This window comes from Penicillium canescens, assembly GCF_028828765.1.
Source record: "Penicillium canescens strain IBT 15451 chromosome Unknown utg000015l_segment0_segment0, whole genome shotgun sequence".
Lineage (NCBI taxonomy): Eukaryota > Fungi > Ascomycota > Eurotiomycetes > Eurotiales > Aspergillaceae > Penicillium > Penicillium canescens.
In genome coordinates this window covers 1-22,879 of record NW_026703977.1, presented here as the reverse complement: position 1 = coordinate 22,879, position 22,879 = coordinate 1, and positions in this window count along the sequence as shown.

Below are 22,879 nucleotides of genomic sequence, written 5' to 3'. Positions count from 1 at the left end.
CAGCATTCAATAGCAGGACCCAGAGAAACCAGCCAATTGCACATAGATATCTCAAGTACAAATCAGAGTTCGTTTAACTGATTCAACGGCTACCTGCTCCTCCATATTCCTTTGTATGGCAAATCTGGTCGTTTCGGGAAACCCGCCCTGTAACACGCTAATACTAGCCCCTGAGGGTATGAGACCTTCAATACAATCTGCTAGTTACCCTTTCCATCACCGTCCTTCAATTAGTACGAACATGTACGGAATCCCTGCGATCTAATGCAAGGTTCCAAGTAACCGGTCTCAAATATGGAAAACCACGGATAGGCCCTATTATCGCTGAATAGTGCAATTACCGTCACACGTAACAGACACCCTGCATAAATTTCTTTAACCATTTCTGCTCGCTGCCATTAATAGATATCTGTCTGTCTGAGTGCATGAATGGGACATAGCAAGAAAATATATAAACCATGGCCGGACCAATATTTCCCACCTACCAGACAACATTTTTTCTCTCTTTCAACTATACTTAACCATACTTTACGTGGCAGACTTGCCTTAGTTCACGTTAAGAACTGTACGATGGATCACCTCAAGACAAATGAAGAACCTACGCTGCCCGATGACCCATCAGCTAAGGCAAAGCATATTTTCAAACTTGTCAAGGAGTCATTACTCGAAGATGTCGAATCGGTCTCCAAGACTTTTGAAGATACAGACCTCGAAGATTGCATGTCTTTGGCGAAACAAATTATTGCGGCCAAGCCGGAGCTTAAATCAACACTGCTTCTAGCTCTAGATAGAAATGCTCAGTCAGATTGGGATGACTTCTATTCAAGCATTGTTGGAAACTACGACGACTGGGTTACGGTCACGCCGCAGGTCCTTCTCGCAGATGCGGTATTTTTATCAGAGGCTTGATTACAATCATCTGGGGCCCTGAAGATCGACATGGAATGAATCCTCGGGTGTAAGTATTTTTTTTTTTGTGCTGAGGTTGGATCTTGCTAATCGATATCAGGAATATCATACGAGAAGGTTAACCTAAACCTCGGGATGCTTCAGGGCAGAGCATTCATCCCAGCGCGTAATCTGAAATCGTGGGCGTTGGCATGGCTAGAAGAGATGTGAGGACACTCTCTCACCAATTTGTATCTAGAATTTCTTGATCGAGTCTTAGAAACAAACCTTAAAGTCTATTCACTGTCCATTACTCGCAACTCATCATCCAAGGAGAAGCATTTCTTTTTGTTCCGGGTTAAAATTATTCGCATAACCAGATTTCAGAATTTTGAGTGGACGGAAATAGACTGATCGTATTAGAAAAAATGGACTGCATTATATCCAAATTCAAACCCAAGCTCAAAACGACCCTGGTTGTGGGAACACACTCCATTGCTTCATATTCAAGATATACTGCTTTGGTTATCAAGATCCTCTAGGCTTATACTCGGTTTTTCGAGAAAGGCATTTTCATCGTCGATTGCTTTATCTCTGCACTTTTTAATTTCCGCTCCCTAAGTAGCAATACCCGGAAACAATGAAAAAGCAGGTAAGCTCGGCAAATATGCCGTAAGTTTAGACGATGCTGCACCAGCAAAATCCTCACCATATACTTTGTGATGCCGGTCCTGATTTTTATTTGAGAAAAAGGCGATTTGATATTGTCTGATATTGACGAATGGGAGTCTGACGGCTCGTGGTGCCGCATAAGGAGAAGGCTGCCAATTGATTTGTGTCTTTATATTCCATACCATGACGCGCAAGGATATAAATGTTTTCCATTCCCTGGGGAAGATTACGTTCCAAGAGGCGAGGATAATTATTGGCATCTGACTTGAATTATTCTGGGCTCAAAATGGAGATATGCCTCTCTGCAGCAATTACATACCTGATGGTCTTGAAATTAGAAGTGAGCTTCGCTTTCCGTGTTAAGGAAAATTACTAACCAATTGACCAGCCCTGGGATATGTTGCACATCCGGGAGCAAGATGAAAAAGCTGTGACAATAGGAGCAACGGGGTGGAAGCTAGAACTCCTCCTCGACGAGATGAAAAGCTCCATATTCGGGTGCGCATTTCTTCTCGACCATGGAGGGTATTTTTGGTGCATGGTTTATCACACACTGCGGCATTGGAGGAATTCAGAGTGGAAGCCACTATCCGGAATCGAAGGCCTTCGAGTCGGCAGCAAAACTCAAAAAGGACGACTGCCTATATGTCCTGTCATCTATGGCAATACTTCCGCTTTGGTTCCATTCACTGTACTGGAGATGACGACACCTGGTCGAATAATGATTTGGCAGGCTGAGCATCCGGATAGCCAGTACACGCTACGAGTCAAGGTCCAATTACTACGTCAAATTTGTAAAGCAGCATTGATTGGAAATTGGAAGTATTTCCGGCGTCTGATCCTCAGCTTCGCCATTTGTGGGTCACGACTGTTGTTGATTGTCATTGTCATGACCCAGGGGCTGGTAAATACTGTTTGGGAACGGATCTCTGGGAACTCTTTCGAGCCACTTGAGTGATTGTGCGCATTAGGTTTTTTTTCCCTTCTCGTTATGAACTTGGGCTACCGGGCTCGAAGTCACCCATCAATGTGACGCAATATCATTCCTTTTACTACTCGTTTGCAACAACCTGGCCATTGATTTCCAGCCTTATTTAGAACACTTTCGAGATGGTAATCGAGGCATTACACTCTGTCGGGATAGATCTCCACTTAGTATGCCTTTTTCGGCGTTTATAAAAGTTCAGCTACAAAGCAGATACTCTCCTCTTTCGGCAAGACATCATTACAACATAATAATAGGTTGCCCGGTTCGACAGAAGGGAGTATACACCATGTCTAGAACGTACTCTAGATGACGGATTAACCAACGATCATGTTGGACGGAAGAAGCGGAGAGGCTATAACTGGGGTCAAGGTCAGCCGTCCTACTCCACTAAAGTAAGTCTGAAAGTCGCGACGTCTCCTGTCAATTATAAAGTTACCAATCGCCAGACCAGCATTACAAGAACCTTCATTTTTATTCATTGAATGACCTTTCTATTCCAAGAGCTCGAGGAGTCAGCAATCTCAGTGTACTATGGCAGCTCGAACTAGTACAGCATGCGAAACTTGTCGCACTACTAGGAAACGCTGCGCTGGGGGACCTCCTTGTCAGAACTGTTTTGAACGGGGGAAAGAGTCTTGTGAATTTGTCCTCACTGCAATTAGCAGGAAGCTTGTTGCACAGCAGGCAAGGATCGAAAGTGACGCATGCGGCCCGTGTCTCACGAACAGCACACTTTGCAGGGGAGGACCCCCGTGTGAGGAATGCGTTCTACGTGGAAATGGAGCATGTACGTTTGAGCTTGGCTCGCGCAGCGAGAAGCACCTGGCAAGGGCCAGATCTGCCTGCCTGCCGTGCCGCGCCAAGAAAATCCGCTGCACTGGCAAAGGACCTCCGTGTGTATCATGTACTCTTCGTGGAATTGAAAGTACGTGTGAGTTTGCAAAAACAGTTCACACGAAACCCACAATACCACATACACCTCTATGTCAGTCCGATATTCCCGCCGAGTCATCCTGGAATTCAGTACTAGAGAAGGCCCCAGTCCAACCGACTGAGAGCCCTCTCCATGAAGAGTCTTACAGTAGTCCGTCATCCTGCACCTCCACCTTTGCTGCTATTGATACGAGACGAGCATTCCATGATGGGTCAGAGGGAGTTACCACACCACTTTCCAAAACCAGCAGTTTGACTGCCCCGTCGGAGCTGGGTAGAACTCCAAGCCCAGATGTCAGCAGTTCCGACAGTGCTGTTGGCCCATCTTCACTGGCAGGGTGCGCTTCATATGAGCAACTCCTCGACGTCCTCCCAAACCGTGAAGTGATTGACCATCTTATAGTAAGATACTTTACATCTATGTCCATGGTAAAGTTGGCCTATCAAACTGCCGAGATATGTTCACTAACATCACGCTAGCTATGTTGTGTCATCGACGCCGCCAGCTTCGAAGCTGAGTATGAGGCATTCTGCCGCAATTTTAATGTCGCGCCGCAATCCTGGCTATCCTTGCTTTTTGCAATTCTAGCACTAGCCTGCCGTGCGGAAGAAGATTCTGGAAGAGGCTGTTTCTCCGATGACTTGTCGATGCGGTACGAGGAAGCTGCCTGGCACTGTCTGTTGACCAACGACCCACCATTTGAAATATCACAGAGTTCACTGAAAGCGATGGTACTCATAATCTATGGTCGCACACACCGTGGAGAGGATGTATTCAGTGACCTGCAACTGGCCTGCCGTGCGGCAATTTCTACCAAATGTCATGTGGATACCGAGCAGTGTGTTGTCCAGCCCAAGGTTTGCGAGGAATACCGATGTATTCTGGTTAGCCTGAAAGCCCTGTTTATGCTCAACGCTCAGATGCACGACTACTACCGCAACCCGGTACTCACCCAAGGTATACAGCTACTAACTGATATCTGCAAAGAGTATCCTGAACATTCAAGCCTATCAACAGGTGCCGCAGAATTATCTCCCATGGAGACGACGTTTACCATGTTGAATTCTCAACTGTTGAAGATATCAGACACGATCTGTGTGAGCGCAGAGCATGGTTTGATGTCAGAGTGTACCCTCGCTGTCCTTGAGACTGAGCTAGACCGTATGGAGAAAGTCTGCAGCGAGCTTAACACCAAGCTCGGTGGACCTGGTTCGCAGTCAATCTCTCATCAAGGCGGCTATGGTATACTGCACTGCTATATCAACTATCTGCTTCATCTTCTCTTTTTGCCTTATCTTCAGCGATACCTAGATGGGGAGACGACACCAGAAACAAGATTATCTGCATTGAAGTGTATTGCTTTTGCAAAGGCTACGTTGCGAGTATTCAATCTTTTGGCTGGGAGCATGCAGTCCAAATCATATGCTTGGTATATGCGAGGTCTCGGAAGCTACTACGCTGAACAATCAGCATATACTCTCATCAGAGGCGCTGCAGGGCTCCAGGGAGGAAAGGAAGACCAAGAGGTCGAGCCTTTACTAAACCGTACGCTGGAAATATTTTCTAAGTTATCGGCACGCAGCATATTCTCTGCAAGAGGAGCGTTTATTCTCGAATACCGATGTATGCCTCAGCCACCCAAACGCTATTCTCCGGGTGTTATTATCTAACTTCGTTCCAGGATCGGATGTGAGGCTCTTCGGAAGAGGGGAAAGATACCTGTTCTGAGCATGATCATCGATACTGGACAGGCATGTCTTCGCCTTGAGCCGCTTGAAACATTGTATGGGTTAGTGTTTTAGACGACAGCTATTCATTCCTGTATTAAATGCCATATCCTTATGTACGCTTTTGTATTCCTTCTGATGAAGTTAACAAGCCCCCGTCCATTAAGTCTGTACATTAAATCGTCATATTATTCTTTCTGGAAGAATTGTAATCCTCGAATTGTAGATAGACAGAACTTTGAGAGTGGAACCGTAAGCCTTGCAATGAGTCCAGTGGATGGATTCATAATGGCCATAGCTGAATGGTTACAATGCATATTAGAAGACCAACAAACTCCTCGGCCTTGGTTTCCCAACAGATACGTTTTGGTGCGATAGTACGCGCGGAGAATGACATGTTACCCATCGTCCTAATAGTTCCGTCTTCCCGTTGAAGGCTAGAAGCACCTACGCATTTGTCTAATCGCTAAGTCGAAGCAATATAAAAAGGCATATTCCCCGCAGGTTACACATTGGTACAAGAAATAATCATTTCTTTCTTTTATAGTGGGACAAGTCCTACAAATTTCGCCAAACGGAACTAAGCCTCATTTGGCTAGACGGTATTACTCCGCAGACATGACGTCCAACCAAGCCATTTTCCGTGACGACAACAGAGGGTCCTCGACCATGGAGGTTATGGGATATAGCATACTTCCAGCTGACTTGCCACCCCAGTCTATGGTCACGGAGGTGAAGAAATCTCTTCGAACACGACCAAAGGAAGCGTCGGGGCCCGTCATGTATGGGAGAGGGGATCATGATGCATGCGAGAGCTTCCTGAGATTTGGAATCCAGGGTAATGATGTGTGTCCTTCAATTCAGTGGTCATTGTACAAAACTGAACATAATGACAGTTCACCAGGAAGGTCGAAGAAGTGACCGGGAGGCCTGCCTTCCTTCTCCACCAAGGCCCGGTCATCGTCCACTCGTCGGATCGCCTAAACTGGGGAATCAATGCCGCCCATCCTTGCCGAAATGGGCTTTCCGTCTTCCGGGCACTCTCAGATACCATAGAGGATAGAGTGACAACCTTGAAGCTCTATCCGATCTCCCACCACTTGACGAGCACCGAATTCGCACAGGAAAGAAGAACACCGAGGTCTTTCGATTTACGATCAAATGAAGTACTGTTCGTGCGAGGCGCAGTCAAGATGGTAATTTCACTGCCTGCTGGAGGATCCTTTGTTTGGCAGGGGTTTTCTGAGCACCCGTGGGGGCTGGATACATCATCAGCACGTGAAGCTTTTGCTTTCATGAAGATCTAGCGGAAAACGCGCTATGGCATGCTGGATCTGCATGTGGTGGGCAGGACATTGCTATTGGGAACAGTTTAGCTAGACAATATAGGTAACTGGTCCGTATTAGCTTACCGGGATAAATTCCATGGATGCATTGATAATTGAACCTCAGGCAAGCCAGAGCTTGCGCCTGGTACATGATCTGTGCAAAGTCGCCATCTCGCAGCATCTCCATCGTCCTAGCTTCTTCAGCTAAGGTCAAACAGCGGAAAGCAGGAATGACTGGTACGAAAAGAAGCGTAATTCCAGGTCCAAGTTCATATTCAAATCGTATCAGTCTGCGCCCATGCTGGAGTGCTTTCTTGGTCTTGTGACTGTCGGATAATTTCTCTTCCTGGATGAATGTGGCCATGGTGCCTAGTCGATGGGGCCCCGAGCATGGCATAGGCCTATTGCGTCCAGTCCGTCGAAGCCAGTCTTGCTCCCACAAAGCTAGGTTGGTCCAATGATGGATTTCCTGGAGTCGTCATAGCCACATATGGGTATTCTTCCCTGTTGCTATGAGTTCCGCAGCCCGCAGACCCCCTTGGCCCGATGTCCTTTCCAAGGTGACAGGGGTCAAGTCGTTTCTGAGAAAGCGGGTAAAAGTATCCAGTTGCGTTGATAAGTCTGATAGCAGCCTTTCCGCGGTGACTGGGGTCATGATGACAGTTGGGGATTGGTCGTGAGTGCCTAGAATCAGATGGGTTGAGGTCGGCAGGGGTGGGTCAGCAGGATTTATCACACACATCTAGAAAGAGGATAGATCAGACCATGCCGCAGGATTTATACCTGAACCATAGACAATGTGCGATGTCAGCACAACTGGCTTTTGTACCACCCCTGAGTACGAAAGAGACCGTCCTCACTTCCATACCCATGAAACCTACTTAATGCTCATGCTTCCAATTGATGTTGGCTGTGCGTGCACGCATCGAAGTGACTTTTAGCCAGCCCCCATTCGAATCTTCGCTTGCCATGAACATTTTGCGATTTTTTCATTGTTCTGGTCTCTCAAAGGTCTGAAAACTGAATTATCCGTTCCACCTGATACATGCTAAAACTATATAAAGGGCACAACTGCCTTCATGGATGCAAGGGAGCCCTCCCTCGAGGAGGAGACGGACAGCACCCAGCCAAAGACAAATTGGGCACATACCATGATCTCATACAGTGGATGCACCACTGTCAGTGACCCTCCAGGTTTGGAAAAAAGGATGGAATTTTCCAGGGCCGGGGTGGGGGATGTTGCTCAGTCTCATGTGGTCAACGTGTGGTCAATCAAATACACTTTCAACGACCGAGTCAAACCCCTGTCTATTGATGAATTGGAGGTTGAAATCAAATTCGATTGGGCAAAGGAGACGGTCGTGGAGCGTATGCAGTATCGCGACGTGATGGCAATGGATGGAGGCGAGGATGCAGTGGCAAAATTTGCGCCTATTACACACACACGTTTACATGAACTGCCCGACAAACCAGAAATTGGATACATGTAATTTCACTGATTTCATACGGTTGGACTGACCTTTCCCTGGTATAAACTTGAAGCTAGAACCATTCGAGAGCATCCAAAAAAAGCCATCAGGGTAGTAAGTCAAAATGAAAAACCCCTTGCATGTACCTTTAGACTCGGACATGCTGGAAAAGGGAAGTAGCTCTCCACGCCGAAAACCAGAATCCTGGTTCTCGCCCGCAGACGCCACTGTCGTACCTAGCAAGAGCGATGACTACGATAGGGTCGCTGCGGACCCAGATCCGTACTCATACAAGGGATACAGATTGCGATTGGGCGGATTGCCATATTGAACCGAAATTCCAACCATTTCCTTATAACCGGTATTTGTTTAGCACACTAAGGAGGGTATGAAATCTGAACCATACCCTATAGGGAAGGCCCCAATGCCAGAATCCTTCGCCCCTTGCGAACTGCACGTCCCTCTTCCGGCATCTCACACAGATCACAATTCATTTATCATGGCTTCCAAGAGCTGAAGTAGAAGGATAACCTAGGTTCCCTGGATATAGGCCACCTGTTGATGGGAGATCTCTATTGTACAGTTTACGGGCTTTGGAGCATGCGGTGGTTCGCTTCATGTATATAGCATTCTTAGCTGCAACATTGACCTGTCAATCACAAGGTCCATTTCATTATAACCGACTCATATTACCTGTGATCCTCGACCCGCTATCGAAAGTACTCAAGCCAACTTGCACCAAGCTCCTTGTTCCATTCAGGACCACTCTAGACAACTCCCTAGGAACAGAGCAATCCTAACTTGACCCATCCACTGAAATCCATGAGTATCCAATAGGTAGAAGCTTCTACAGAGCTTAATGGTCTGTATTACCCCTAAAATTCCCCAGCAGTAGTAGTCCATGAACTCGTCTCTACTCATGTCTCGGTTCGCAAATTTTGCTCCTCGGCTAATATTGACATTGCTCAACCGGGGATTGGAGGCCGAGATTTCTGCACCATACCGTATATTTCGAACCTGCGGTAAGTATGAGCAACTTGACAAGTCAAGCCAATAATCACAGAAAATGTTTTCATACCGTACTGACGTCCTGGGCATGCGATTCAGATTTCCTGACTGCCGGCGTCCGGCCATTCTGCTTCGGCTGTTCTCTATATTTGTGCCGAGTATTTTTGATTCCGCCATTCATGATTGATCCGCCGTTGAGGATGAAATTTGACATGGAATGTATGCTAGTGTGGCCTGTAAACCTTGCGGTCAGGAGACACGTTTGGGGAAGGGGTAAACCGCCGGTCGGTTATGGAAATACCTGGGTTCGTTTTATGCTCGCCGGTCTGGTTAGCTTCGAAGCCGGAGGAACAAGTCTAGTGTTAAGGCTTAGCATGTAGCTCTATATGATCAGCAGTGCTTGCTTTGGCAGAAACATACTTTATTGCCCTGGTTTGTGTGCAACATCGCTTCCCCGGCTACCGGCACATCCTGATCCGAAGATGAATCATTTCGAAGAGGTGGCTCTCCCTTCGAGTACCTGATGATCATGGTGAAAAATACTAGTCACAGGGCCAGAATATTTCTAGTGGATAGAGTAGAAACTGATGAGATAATGAAATGCAATGGAGAAAGTGAAGATGAAAGAAGGCTATCTGCCTATTTGTGTTGTATTTTAACACTAGCCTAATCCACGGACACACCGTATTAACTTTTGTGATGGTATGTTTTGTAAAATTGCTGCGGGCTTGCAGCAAAGGTGCTAGCCACTGGCGCCGGCCAACCTGACCGTTAACGTAAGAGGATTCAGGCCAAAATCCATGGGGCATCTGGCTATCGAGGGCAAGGTGGCCAAGTCATGCTCCACTAAACCCAAATGGATGAGTGGTTTGATCATCAGATTCTGCTACTTTTATGGGTATAACGAGGAGTAGGGGGCAGAGGCTGGAGCGTGAAGCGGCCTTCCAGCGTCTAGTTCATTGCGTATGCAGGAGTCCAGTCGTAATGGAGGGAAAAGGAAAAAAAAAAAAAAAAAAAAAAAAAAAAAAAAAAAAAAAAACTTCGTCACACTATAGATGGCCTACCAGGCCACTGACCCGTTTGCCGCGGGCCAAGAATGTAGGAGTAGGTAAAGTGAAGGTTCAGACCAAGAACTTGAGGTCGGTCCGGGTCAGTTCGGGACACCTATTTGAGGCAAGAGCGCCTATCATTTGATCCACTCACCCTTCCAAGTCTGGTTGCTAGGATTTCTACTGGCAACTAGTGCCTCTGGTGGTGTCGTGCTCCCAATCAGGTGTAAAATCAGTGTCATGTCCTAGATTTCTGATCCCCCCTTCCGATCTCCGCACCTGCATTTTGGCCAGGAGGCAGGATACAACCTCGTCTCATATTCCAGTCGGCTTCAACAAACTGCTTGCAGGTAAACCGCCTCCACAGTCTTCTTGGGCGTAAAGGACTGCAAGCTAATTCATTTTTGTGGCAGCATGTATCAACCTTCTCGGCCTGATGTGACTCATCGAGAAAAAGTCCTATGCTGCCGCATAAATCAACACCTACATCACCTCCACGGGAGACGGGGGAAAAGGAGAAACACAATAGGGACCAGGACTTAGAGGGCCGGAAACACTCAAAGCAAAGAACACAGTTGAGCCCCAGGCGCGCCCAGGGGACAGCAAAAAGTGCAGGCCGGACGGTATTTGAGGAAACTGGCGCGGGTAACTTACCAGCCAGAGATGATCAAACAAGGTTTGCATTGCTGTACTTTCGAACTTGTCTTTTTTGCAGTGCTAAGTAGACTATTGCAGTCAAGGGACAACAACGCCAGTGCCGCGACCCAGTTCAATCACGCAGTGCTCACGCTCTTGGTTCTCTGAAACCCTTCCAGACCACCAAACTGGCTCTGCTCATGTTCTCGTTGAGGCTCTCCAGTCAGCCTTAAAGACTCAAGTTTTACAAGCACTGAGAATTTTGGGCGTGATCGCTGGGGAGTTCCGCTCATACAACCTGGAAATTGAGACAATTGATAAGTGGACGGTAGAAATCACCGGAGTTGATGCAACACTGATCCCTATAGTATCAAATAGCGTGCTCCAATTGCTTGCTCCTTTTGAAAGCCTCAATGTCATCCTCACCAAATGCATCACTGCTCCAGGCCCCATGCGAGACCATATTATCAGAGACCAAGCGCTCGAGTTGTTGTATTATATACATACTTATGCGGAGGAGTACCACCTATTCCAGAATCAGAGATTATATCTTGATATTGGTAGATGGATAGAAAGGCTCAGCTCAGACACACACAACGAGCAGTCAAATGACGCTGTTCTCTCTGAAGCTTGCGAATAGTCTCTTGCTTATTACATTCCATTTTGTACGAATTGTTATTTCCATGCATATTTCACTCTCTTTTGGGTATCAGGGAGCATGTCAATACACATCCAATAGGTTCAGTGCCGTCCTCCCTGGGTCCGGGACATCATTGTTCTTATTTCCTTAAAGTAGATTCCAAGGCACTGCTTCCAATATCCGTGTATTTCCTCTTCTAGTGCTTCTGCCTTGCTCCGGGTATAGGATTGGTACCATTTAGTCCGGAAAATATGCTCGGTGTTGTGCTTTCACCGATCACGGTTTGATCATGACAGCCTTCAACTCTAAGGGCTGCAGAGGTACGATTGCGGCCTCATGTACACTCTGCATCCCCAAGAGTCTATTCCCATATGACGATAGGGGCGTATTTGTGGCCCGGATCCATCATCCGTACGTTCTCGTTCGTATGGGACATTGTCTCGGGCCGAATCATTCAAGGCAGGACCTGCGAGAACCCCATTACCTTAGCAACAAACTTTCACTATAACATAGCACTCTGAAGCACAGCAGACCGATCTGCATGCTTTCCTTCTTGGACCACCTGTCATCTCGTATACCGAAGGTTGGAAAACTCCCCTCGTGCTTGTTTGAGACGGCACCTGGCTAGGAAGCCAACTCTTCGTTACAAAACGTAAGGTCGACAGGATTCGGGAATGCGGAAGAATGCGGAAGTGAACCTATATCACATCGATAGATGTGAGAGAATGGAAGGAGGAAAGAGGCTTCGTGAAAGTGAAATTCAGAGAAACGGGAAGGAGATGGCACTTCTGAGCCTGGAGAAATCTTCGATTAGTAGGAACTGTTCTGGACACTCTCACGTACATCAACAGTTGAGTCATGCTCTCTGTTACTTGTCGTACAGCTCAGTGAGGTTGATCTTCCAGGGGTCTTCAGTTGCCCCGGAGCCGTTTTGTGGATGCTTTGTGCGCAGTCGTTGCTGGGAAGTGTCCAATGCTGCTTTCCGTTAAGCTAAGGCTCCTCATATTCAAAGGGGACCCGGTTTGATGCAGTTCATGCTGTTGTTGGATCCTGGGAAGGCGAGGCAGAAAGCTTGGGAAAAGGAGAAACTTAACACTAACTGTCTGTTTTAGGTAAGTAACCCTTGGGTTGTCTGCTCTTCACCGCACCCTCACACTTCTGAGTATTCCAGCCCTGCTTTTCTCTTTCCATCACCAATCCCCCCGTCCTCTTTGGTCAACAAAGTGCGTGTCCGTGTTACAAATCCTGATCCTCTTGCTCCCCTTGCCAGTAAGTTAAATCTCACCGAATCCTCTCAAGCCATCCCAACCGAAGCTCTTCAGGCTTGAGACTGGAAGGTCTAGCCACCGAAATGCCTTGATATCCAAGAATCTTTCAGCTAACAAGGGACTCAAACTTGCGTTGAATAATAGCATTTCCAACAACGACAATCCTCAGGCCTACCGAGATCCTGGCCTTTCCCATCCGTCTCTTCGTTGGCCGATTGTCGTGCATGATTGTTTGAGACTGTTCAACCAGAATACCGTGCAAAGCTGGTGTCGGCAAGAAGGATCGGCCTTGTGTTGTTGGAATAAGAAAATGCTTCAATGCCACCGGGTGGAAGACCTGGCCTGCTTCCGAGGGCTAGTCGGACGCCAGCCAGAAGCCCTGCGACCGCACCAGACAGCTCTCACGCTTTGTTGTTTGAACGTGATAGACGTCACCCGTATGATCAAACCGCCGCATACTCTACTCTACCGTTATCCGTTGTGGTTAGAATACTGTCTCTAAACCTCAGCCGAAGCTACAGCGGTTGAAGTTTCAATCACATTATTTGTGGTCGTTCATGAAGAGTATCGTGATGCAAGTGAGGGTCTGTCATCAATTCAGAATGAGGTATAACTGGTGATAAATCTTCAAAGCTTGACTCGGCTCTAGAGCTCTGTCTGATAGGCAAATGCAGTCCACGTCGTGGGGAAGGATTCGCATGGTCAGTCTTCGCACCAAGTTCAAACAATTTGAGCGCGTCTTTCTGCCAGACTGCATGTAGGCTATTCAGTAGCCACCAAGTCCATTCCTCGGTTCAATACTCAAGCTGCGCCCCCAATTTTCTTTGCGTACCTGCATGTCAGCAGTCGTTTGTCGTCGAGAATACCAGAGAACCCCAATATTCTCCTTTCCAAACCCACTATCCCACGGCTACCTCCTTTGGACTCCCCGCTTCAACAGACTTTGGGAGGTATAGAATAAGAACCAGTATATTCGGTCTGTTTTGATCATCCCCTTGCGGAATAGCACAGAATACAAAGGGGAGTTAAGGCTTGCTGGGAGGTATTGAACGGTAGCTTCGACCTGCTTTGCATGTCTACTTGATCCATATAAAATCAAAGAGAAAATAGCGGCATAATATCCTAGGCTTCCACTAAAACTACTTCTTTCCACAGAATTCCCTCAAGAAGGTTTCTTTATCCGTGTCTCCATTGGCAAAAAGCCTCGGCCACTTTTAGCATCACGGAGGACCACAGTTTCGTTCTTAGAGCTTGCGCTTCCAATAATTACCATGCTTGTGTTATCGAATGTGCAGTCATTGAAGGTATACGTTCTTTGGTTTTCATGACCGATACCTTGAGGTCCCCGGCGGCAGTCGATGGTGGCTATAGTAATGCAAGTCAATACTCAAGCCACGTACTGAGAAGGCGTGCCATAGGTACCCTGTTGTCTCCGTTCATCGGGGTTGGGAAGAAGCCGACTAGACGGAATATGTCTATCATGGGATAGTCGCCTCATGCGAAAAAGAGAAATGGTCAGTAACAGTCGTTGGAAGGTACAAGAATGGACGGACTGGCTTTAGGGTAGACTTACCTGGTCCTGACTGTCGTGCATCGGAGCCGACGTTGGTTGGGCCTTGACATTTTATTAGCCATAAGGCTATCTAGAAAAGAAGGGCTAGTATGAAAGCTTGGTACCAAAGCATTTCTGTGCAGGTCTGGCAGAATACGCCCATTCATCACTGTCAGGCTTTCATCTGATTCCGGTTCATTTTGGGCTGACACACCCTCGGAGCTGCCTTTCAGCCATTTAAAGGTCATTCTGGAAGTTGAGTCTTTTCGTGGAATACCAAAGAGTGTGATCCTGATAAATACCCTAGAATAAGAAGATGAAGAGAAGTCAGAATATGAGGGGCAATGGATCGACCATGGGCCGAAGTGCTAGATTACCCCTAGTAATGTCTACGTATAGCTTGGCATTATTGCTATGCACTCGACCTGGAAACACGGGCTGATCATCCAGTTGCCGCGGGGCCCTGCGAGCAAGGCTCAGCCATTAAGACCAGATCATGCAACCGGCTATGATTCAGAACCCGACTTTGCCGCCAGTTGCGGCTTGCTCGGACGAACTATTTCCGGCAAGATCAAAGTTTGGTGCCTTTACGCTATCTTCCAATAGGAATGAGAGCATGGTCACATAATATGTTGTGTGGTTAGAGCATTTCGCTAGTGCAATGCCCTGAGAGCGAGAAAGAAGCGCCAATCCTTTCCCCAATTCTCGTTAATAGAGATCCATCCTACTCCCGGCGATCTGGAACTATCTCTTTCATTCTTAATCATTGTTGAATATACCGTTCACTGTTGAGAAATGTGCTGAGGTAGTTATCTCCTTATATGCTTGGAATGAATCGCGAGCCCTTTCAAGATTCTCCACTCGGATCAACATGGACACCGGGGACCAGTTCGCATTTGGTCAGATGAGTTACCCATACTTATACACCTCACCGCAATGCCTTTCATCATACCACTCAGCCGTTGGCAACAGGTCTTTTGGGGCTGGCTTTCAATCCCGACTTTATTTACGGGTTACCTGTTCCATCACCCTGTTTGGCAACTCCCGCGCTCTCTCCCTCTCCTCCACCCTTGCGCCCCAAATATTGCGTCATCCAACCTCGACCCAAGAACGATGGTTCCAAAGCCGGGAAGGTTGATAAGGTTGTACGAACCAAGTCTAGCAAACGTCAGAAAGGTGAAATGCGCCGAAGTAGCCAACGTCCAAAGAGAAGCAGCGAGCTTAAACCCACCCAACTAAAGGCCGATACCAGCTTGGTATCTCCAACTAAGCCTGGGAGAGAGGTTTGGATTCTCATTCATTTGATACTGTCTATTTCACGTCTGACCCGAGAACTACAAAATACAGTACCGAGCCCTGCAACCAATATACGGAGTCCGACTTGTGCTCGAGCAACCAAGTCCCTACCTTCACTCCTGGACCGATACCGCCTGCAAATGGCTCTGCAAGCGTAGCGAGGATCGAATCGTCAGTTTTGACCGGCGATGCATCCGGAGCGCTAGTCCGTGGTCGGCCAACAGATCACCAAGGCTTACACCAGCACATTACCCAGCCAAATAATCAGCAGCGATGGCCAGGCTTGTCATTTAGGATAAGCCAGAGCCACAGTCATATGGAAGCAAGCTACACTGGATTGGCAGCGCATCTTGAAAAAGTCCCAAGTTCTGCAATCGCTGAGCATCGTGAAAGATTATATGGCGAAGCATCCTTTGGTCTTCGAAGAACAAGCACCCGAGACGGTTCAAAGATGGCTTGTTGGTATTGAAACTATGGATGTCCCAAGATCGTTGTCCGAGGGAATGTAACAGGTTGGTTGAATGGTAGGACCGGGTTAATTCAATCAATATGGATATATAGAACCCACATCAATACCACCGGGTGCTTCCTTGGTATTCTCTTGAGTGAAGGAGACAATGCAAAATCAATATTAAACTTCTTTCAGCAGGATGACTTTCCGTTACCAATCATCATATTCTTTCGGTGTATATATACAGTATGACTGTGACAACTATTGATATTGATTGAATGTGGTGCCGTCGGCTTTTAGCATGCTTGTCTATAAAGCAGGAAAGTGGTGATCCAATACTAGTTATTCTATCGAGAACAGTCTTCATTTTCTGGTTGAGGACCCGCTGTTCTCGAAGCTTCCAGCCAGTGGACGCTTTGCCAACAGAGGACGTGGTTTTATCAGATAAAACATACTTTTCTTCTTTCTATGCTGAGTGATGTGGACGGCGGTGGCTTTTCAGGGTTGCCTTGCTTGATAGAATGGGAAGAGCCTACATATCAGGATTTAAGACCTGGGTTTGATCCTGCGAGTTTGAATACCAGACTCACTATGTTTTCAAAGTGGATTGGTGTACTGGTGAGTAAATGCTCAATAGTGGACGGCTCAACGATTAGTCACTGGAGTTCACGACGCCTCCCGGAGGTGAAAAGCATCCCATGTATCATATATTTCAGGTCATTAATAGCTACTCGGGTCTTGAAGAATCTTTTGGATCCACTCAATTTAGTGGTTTTCCGTGTTTGGTGCTGACACTATTTTTATGAGGACCATCATAAAAGTAAACCGTTGACACATTTTCTAGAATCTTGTATTCCTCACCATCATCGTGTACCGTTTCCATCAGCACTGCAGAGAACACATTGCCTGCCTTTACCTCTCCGGAAAAGTCCCACTGTGACCTCACCTAACAGACAATTGGTACGTATCAGTCTGGAGAACACTGCAGATAGAAATCGTGTCGCGGTTGCTCTAGCTGTCAAGTTGTGTCGACAAACCAACATAGGCCAGACTTATCATCAATCCTCTGATTTCATTACCCACAATCTGTAGATTATAAGCAAGTGGAGACAAGTATAGGTCAAAACGCATGGTGATCACTCAACCGAAATCCTTCATTGCTGGGGGTGGTGCTCTACATTTAGTTGATCCTCACCGCTTGCGTGTTGATTACTCTATTTCCGAAGAACAGGAGAGTGTAAATAGACAGAAGCAAAACGTGTTTTTATCAAATCAGCATACTTGTTGGAGTAGGAAGCGAATGGCACGGGATGCTTGATGATTCTCTTTTTTTGGTGTTTGATCATACCGCGCTGCCGTGTGTAGGTCTTTTAAAAATACTGTATGGCGGCTCCATCGTTCACTGTAGTCTATGCTCAAGTGCTGATGTCCAATATAGTGGGAACCGGTACTCTGCAAAAGTTAGTTTCCCAATGTTGCGTTACTAACAGTTTAGGACCCTTACCGGTCCATCTCTCGAGGTCATTCATAGCATCAGCATAGAGACTGTAAACAGTTTGCCTTTTTCTCTTCCATCTCTTTGGCCGTTAAAAGCCCCTTCTTGACTTGGCGTCGGAAGCCTTTAGCCTGGCACGAAACATCTTTGTAATGCGCGATCTTAAGATCAAAGGCGTGAGACGACATCTGAACGCGGGACATCATCATCGCCTTCGTCATACGATAACCTTCTCTCACCTTTTCAAAAAGAATTGTGATTCAAAGGCCAAGCAATAGTCCTCCGCACGTTTCCAATCTGATTGCTGTAAGCAAGGCGTATTCATTCCACAGGGACATACGAACCATGTCTAGCCCGAGGTGAGAGATCTTTGCAATGCATTATTATAAACTGATGTGAAGGCAGCCAGTTCTAGTGTGGTTTTGTTTTCTGTTTCTTTCCGCTGGAGGTGGATTCAATATATATACTCAAGGTGGAAAATTATAGACGTTGAGATGCAATCGGTCGGTCCATTCCCAGCCCTCAACATTTAAGATGAGGAAGTAAGTAACTTAACGTACTGTAGCAAAATCAAACAATATGGGATAGTTTCCCGGCTTACTGTTGGCTCCTTAGAGATATGCAACGCTAGAGACTTGTCCACAAGAGATAGAGTGCGACGGTGAGGCCCACATCTGTTACTAGGTACATGATTATTTACAGTTTACATACCTCTTTGGACAAGCCGTTTCCCCCTACTAAACCAAGAAATGAGGATGGCGGGGTTGCAAACAAGCCTTGCCATAGCCCATGAACTGGATAGATTGATCGAGGAACGTTCATATCCACTTCAACTATTCCTACAAGGTGATCCAAATTATGCTTCGTGATTTGGGGGAGCTCTGGAGATCTGGAAATCGCTATGAACTATCTATGATTGATTGATGAAATCCTGTAGGATGAATATCCTATGAGTTATTGAATTCCGCTCGGCGATGGATCTGTGTTGCATAACTGATACTCAACGTCGAATATTCAGAGCCAACGCCATTTGAAGCCATCGATACGTAATATTTAGAAACCGTAGGCCAGTGTGAACGTAGAGTCAACTACGCGGGTTTTATTCGCGGCTCGTAAGACTATCCGCTGTTACTGTACTATAAAGAAACTTCTCACGCTCCTATTGACGATTCGATCAGTGCTAGGAGCTCATCTCTTGACCCTGGGAGTTATCTTACTCCCAGGGTCTCCTAAAACATTTCTGGGAGCAAAGAAGCAGCTTCTAGGAGCCACGTAGCCCCCAGGAAACCCGATGTAGTTTCTGGGGTCTGGTATCCCCACCTCGGGGAATCAAAGCCGCGTTCCTGTTGACGATTCTTTTGATTCCTGGGGCTATAATTTGGCCCTCTAGGAGTGACCGAATGACGCAGAATTGTGCGCAGGTCCGGTGAAGGTTTTTGTGAGGGCTGTCGGCGATCTCGGAAGGCAACATAGTGACTCTAGGACCCTAAAGTAAGCTCCCAGGGGCTCCACAGCTCCCAGGTCAAGCCAATGTATTCCCAGAGCGAGTTTCGTATTCAGTCAGGAACGTAAAGTGAAGATCCCAGGGCTAGATCTCATTTTCCTAGAAATAGAAATAACTCCAGGAGCTAAACAGCATTTCCTAGGGTAAAAATGGGTCCGAGAAATGCTTCTGAGATTCCCAGGGTTCACATACTGATTCCCAGAGTAAGTTAACAAGCACACGAGTTTGTCAGTCTCACGCCAGCACGCTAGTTGCGATTTTCTGCCAATAATCTCCGCCTTTTGTGACACGGCTCCCCTGAGATGAATCGGTGTGTTCTCTGGTCACGCCGTTAGGTATGATGAAAGAAGAAACTGAATCTACTAGCACATTTAGCGCTATATCATTGTCAAATTAAGTGAAGCAGCCAGTATCTTTTGGCTAAGGTCAAGTGGTGCCCAGCACTTGCAAAAATGAACTGTCGCCTAGTACTCTGGATTTTTACAATCAGGATCTCATTTCTTGCTAGCTTGCTCGAAAAATCTTTATCAATGCTACAACCACAGTTGCTGATCACGATGCCGAGTGTCGGTCACGTGCACTCGCGTGTGATTCACTCGCTTTCATTTTCCGTCAAACTCGGCTGTAACCTGTGATCACCTACGCTGAGTGGAATTGAGTCGTGCCGATCGGCGAAGCGATGCAGCGGTGGAAGGTTGTCGCAGTAGATGAGTTCCTGCTAGTCTGGCTGAGCGACGGGGCCCACCATCGGGAGATGGATCGCTTGCCGTGTGGACGGAATATGTCTCGGCATCCGACGAGGGATTCGTAAGGGGCGAATGATGGCATCTACGGCTCCTTCGCTTCGGCTGCGGTCATCAGTATCTTGGTCGTCTCAGAAATAAGGTCATCCACACTTACCACACACAGCATGAGGTGCTAAAGCCTGTATCTCGCTTTTCGAACCATTCTTCCGCGCAGGATAGATGGCAGAGCGATGTACACTGACGGCAGCGCAAGATCACATGCTCGTTCGCATGGTCTTCATCATCGGCCAGGCAAAACACACAGTGGATGTTGTCGACCTCTTCACTCGGGGCGAGACTCTGGAGCGTCAATTCTTGGAAACCCGCTCCGGACATTAGCGACCGACGCCAGAATAGCCGGTTGGGCCGGCGAACACGCCATGGAACGCTGTTCGTCCGCAGCACTGTGGAAGTCACAAATGGATTGAATGGCTGCACTCCCTCGGGGTTGGTTGACAGGGGCACCGGTGGTGGTGATGACCGGGTGTTGTCTGATGCAGGGCGTCGCCTGGAGGCTGACGATATCTGACGCTGGCTCCGGTGTACAATTACTGACGGAGAAGCCATTCTGGAGCCACGTGGTACTCGCGCCTGGTTGCGGACGGCGGCTTCATACCACTGCTGGCCAACTTGGTCGGCCTGCCGTTGCCGGTGCCATCTCGCGCAGAGGAAGCCTCTGGCGATATCACAGAGCTTCGACTGCAACGATAACAAGTCAAACGGCTCTCTGGCGAGAGTGGTCAACTTTTGATGGCCGATCTTGGTGTCTTCAACTTTGATCGAGTTTTTGCACGGCTCGCCTTTTTCGTCGTCCCGCAACAAGAGCCAGGACCGCCATTGGGGCTGACCTCATCTCACAAACAAGAAACGGATTCCAAGGCAGCATGGTAGTTATTGAGGTGGTCGTCAAAGGCAGAAATGCTTCGGATTGTGGTGGTGTTGGGCGATCCAATGCGGCGTTCCTCGCCACCTTTATATGCCATCGCCGTGGGCTCCTTGCCTACATGGCTGCGTGGCTGGCATGGAACACTTCCTTGAAACAGTCGGTACGTCGAAGAATGCATTCACACGCAGTATGCGCCGTATACAGCCGGTCAGTGGCCTGCATGAAGGGATATCATTCCTGACCACTGTTGCAAATCAGCTGCACTTTTGACTATCCATCGCGGTGACCACGCATTAGCGAACAGACTGACCACTGCGGTGAGCAGCAAAGTCGACAAATGCTACGTTAGGTTCTGGGTTGCTTATGAATTTCGAAGTGCGTGATAGGTTGTGATTTGTTCTTATGGCGCTAGATGCAAGATGCGGGTACGTAGAGATAGATTCAGTTCTCATGCCATCGACACACTACTAGGAATAGTTTTGGCGTTCCAGGAGCTAGACCCCACAGATTCTCCAACCCGCGCCTGAACATTGTTATCACAGGCTTTGATGCTGCCGTGTGATTGCTACGCACCTCTCAGCGGAGTGACAGACTACACTCCTAGCTGACCACGGAATTTAGCTGAGGTGAGTATATAAAGGCCTCCCATATCCTACTTTCACATCTCTCACCTCACCCCTATCTACATTTCGTTTGCTCCATCCGCTGTCCAATCTGGTCCGTTCAATTCGTTCTTACGGGGTTTACTTTCCGATGAGCTAATACGTTACAGCCAAATATCAGAGACCTGCCCAACGAGCTTTTGCTGTGGATTGTGTTTTTGGACGGTAGTGCATTATTTGCCCTCGCAAAATCATGCAAAGACCTCGATTTTAGACTGCAGCCCAGCATCTGGAAATACAATATCAAATTTCAGAACAGCAATCTGTTGCACCTGGCCGTCAAATACGACAACGTCGGTCTTGCGGAGGTTTTACTCCGGCACAACGCCAACATCACGCATTTTACCGAGGCAAAACTCTTTTAATGAGGGCGCTGAAATTCTCTTCCGCTGCTGTGCGTGACCTCTTGCTCACTCGTCGAGATCTAGACATCAACATTCAAAATCAAGCGCGGAGAGCGCCCTGTGGTACGCCATCCACTACGGAACTTTTTCCACCGTCAAGCGCGTTCTAGAACAACCCAACGTCCAGGTGGACGCCAATCACAAACACTACTGAACGGCGCTCCACCCAGCAGTCTTCGCAGGCAGAATAGAGTTCGTGCATCTGCTACTTTGTGGCAGCTACCCTGATCCACTGGACGATTCGGGCCACTCGCCATGGGACTGGGCATGTCGCTTCAATAGACCCGTGATGGAAATGATTTTTTCAACGATCTGATGGCCGAGGTGTTTCTGGTACCCAATCATCACAGGAGGCTGGAGCTACCTCACCATGCAGTATCCTATGGGTCGGTAGATGTTGTCAAACGGCTTCTCGACAAAAGGGCCTGAATTTGGACATCCAGAACCGGAATGGCTACACGCCGCTCCATCTTCGCCATTCAAAGCGATCGCCTAGAAAACAATTTGCTCCTAAGTCACCCCCCGTGCCAACGAACTGCAAAGACAAAAATGGCAATACGCCACTTTGGCTGTCGACTTACTCGTCATGCGACGAGATAATCGAAAGGCTAAGTTACGCCGGAGAAAGACATCAACGTCAATTTTGTTGGAGGCCGCGGGAGTTTCGAGACGCTGTCTACATCTCTCCACCACGCCGCGGCCAGGTTGATACCGTGCCCTACGACGGCTGCTTGCGGTACCGGGATCAGTCTGAATCTCTGTGTTGGAGGCCACTTCCATTCTCCGTGGCCGCATATCACGGACGCATGAACACGGTTGCTTGTCTGTTATGTGTGCAGGGCGTGAGAGATCAATGGAATGGATGTAATAGATCCGCCCATTTTGTTACGGTTGCACATGGCCATCTCGGGATGTAGTAAGACTCTTGGTGCAGCAAGATGCACGTCTTAACATCAATGAAAGCACGATCGCAACTCACGACACCGCTCTCTGCATTGCCGCCGGTGGTGCGGACCTGGGGATGGTCCAGTCACTACTGAGTCATGATCGGATTGATGTGAACCTCAGGAATCAATGTTCTGAGGATCCATTGATGTTGGCGGTCAAGGGCGGGCATTCCTCGATTGTTGATGCACTTTTGGTCAATCCCGGACTGGAATACTTCAGTTTGAAGATTCCGCTGGATCTAACAAGGAACGACTGCATCCAGAGGGCCATCCGAAGCAGGATGGAAGAC